Source organism: Psammomys obesus, unplaced genomic scaffold, assembly GCF_907164565.1.
Source record: "Psammomys obesus unplaced genomic scaffold, mPsaObe1.curated_primary_1811, whole genome shotgun sequence".
NCBI lineage: Eukaryota > Metazoa > Chordata > Mammalia > Rodentia > Muridae > Psammomys > Psammomys obesus.
This window is the reverse complement of record NW_026592776.1, coordinates 3254272-3256994: the sequence shown is the minus strand read 5'-3', so window position 1 is coordinate 3256994 and position 2723 is coordinate 3254272.

The window sequence follows — 2723 nt, the reverse complement described above, 5'->3', positions numbered from 1 at the left end:
GAAAAAATGGCTCTCATCAGCCAAAAGCATCTCCTCTGAGAAGAGGGAAGTTGGGAGCCATTATCAGTCATTACTCAGATCCTAGAGAACTGATACACAAGCAGAGTGTCTAGGTGAAGTATCCTGTCCCTACTATCTTCTGCATCTTTCTTTTGACTACAAGCTGACTACTTTTCTGAGCATAGTCATGGAACTGAGTGTAGAATTTCTACCATGCCTGGAAGCCACATTGGCTTTATATTGAAATAACTCTTTTTTAAAAAAATAATTATTATATGCACATGTGCTTATGTACACGTGTGCATGATGAATGTGTATAGGCACATGTGGCCAGAGCAAATACATGGAGGTCAAAGGAAAACTTTCTGAAGCCAGTTCCCTCCCTCCACCTTTATGTGGGTTCCAGGGACCGAACCTGTGCAGCCAAGCTTGCATGGAGAGCTCTTTTGTCCAGTGATGAGCCATCTCTCTGGCCTGATATCCAGAAGAATTCTAAAGCCTGTCTGTGAACCGATGACCTGGAGAAGTGGCATGGTGGAATTTATTCACTGGTGGATGGGAAAGAGAGGCCAGTGCCTTTCCCAGTCTGGCCATTTCCGAGATGATTCACAAGCTGAGGCTCTGAGGCATGGAAAACAAACAGCAGAAGTAGGAACACTGGATGCAATTGCTTCCTTGAAGCCATAAATAAACCCGGGGCCCTCAAATTCTGAACTGCATGTTTACTAGGCTGAGGTCAAGTTTTGTTTTGGGAGCTTTCCTTGATTCCAATTGCATCTTATTATGTGTTTGACATCTAGAGCTTGTCGAGGAGAGGAATGAATTCATAAAACTCGCCCAACTATGAAAACATTGTGGCTTGCTGTAGTGCCCGTCCATGTTTCACACTGACAATGCAGCAGTAGTGATCAGCAAGAATACAGTGCCTTAATGAGAGGGGAAAGGAGCCCCAACGTTTTTCTCAGTGCCTCCTTAGGACTTTTTCTCTGCAAATATTGTAAACTCCTCCCCCAGACTTCAGCAGGGAATAACAAAGGTTAGACGCAGTGCACACAGGGATAGGCCCATGGGGCTTTGGTGTTATGCAGACTCAGGTTTGAATGTTGGCTCCAGCACTAAGATTTTGGGACAGCTTCTTTAGTGGGCAGTCCTGAATGCTCTCAAAGTGGGGATAGTATTGCCTAGGGGATAGTATTGCCTATCTTGAAGGATTATCTGGAAAATTCCATGAGATAGCACAACAAAATTTAATGTTATATTATAAATAACCATTACCTGGAAGCTATTGTTACTTTTGAAGAAAGTTCTGTTGCATTTCTGGCTTATGGAGATGCAGAAATATACAAGAGCCTTCCTTGGGGACACCAAAACGAGGGAAAGGTGCTATTTGGTAGAACTAATTTCCCTTACACAAAGCCAAAATGAGAAAGAGGCATCCCGATATATGAATATGGTAAAAACAGGTCTTGAATGTTCTACAATTGTAATTTCAGATATCTTATCTTGGTGAGCAGCCAAATATACAAGTTTGGGGTTTGTAAAATATAACCTCTGTCCTTCTGAGAAAATGCAGCTCTGGAGTGACCTGTTTGAGAATATTGAGAGTCTTTGGCACATCTTCAAAGAAAGCAGTTTCCCCATGGAGCTGCTTCTGTTATTTACGACACCACTTTCAACTGTTTGGTGGTGAGTTCATTGAACTAGGTTCATTCTTTTTTTTTTTTTTTAACTGCCTTGTTCAAGATCACATGCCAACCATTTAAATAGTTTTTTTTTTATGTTGATGCTTGTGTGTCAACTTGAGGGAGAGAGGAAGCACATTCATATCTTAGATTTATTCCATCTTCATCTTCTTCCTCATTGGCATCAATAAATATTTCAGCAGTTTAGTTGTACAACTTGGAAGGGGCAGGTCCCTGAGGAAGGTGGACAGAATCTCATTGAGCCTGCACAGCTTTGCCCTTTGCCAGTGGGGAGGGAGAGCGGAGGACAGAGGACTGCTGACTGACTTTCAGCCTTCTCTTTGATTGCCCTTCCTTCCCATTCCCTTCACTGTCTGGAACCTTCTCTATGCTCCAGTTAGCAAATATGCATTTTAGCAGTCAGGCTGAAACTCAAGTGGCAGCTCTAGTCTAATGACATCTGACTTAAGAACAGCCTGTATTTAAGAAGTCAGAGCTCTGGCCTATCCAGTGTACCTGCTTTACAGGAAATTAAAAGGAGCCTTCAAGATCTTTTTTTCAAGATCTTCATGATCTTTTCTAGTTCCCACCATTTGCCTGCAAATTTCATGATTTCCTTGATTGTAATTGCTGAGTAGTATTCCATTGTGTAAATGAACCACAATTTCTGTATCCATTCCTCAGTTGAGGGACATCTAGGTTATTTCCAGATTCTGGCTATTATGAATAACACTGCTATGAATATAGTTGAGCAAATGTTAACCCAGAAGCAGAAAGATACATATGGTATAATGCTCACTTATAACTGGATATTTGCCATATAATATAGGATAAACACTAAAATCTATAGTCCTAAAGAAGTTAAACAACAAAGAGGCTCCTAGGAAAGAGGCTGAAACCTTACTCAGAATGGCAAACAAGATAAACATCAGAAGTAGGAGAAGACAAGGAACAGGACAAGAACCTTCCACAGGGAGCCTGTGAAAGACTCTACCCATCAGGTTATCAAAGGATGTACTGAGACTCGTAGCCAAACATTGG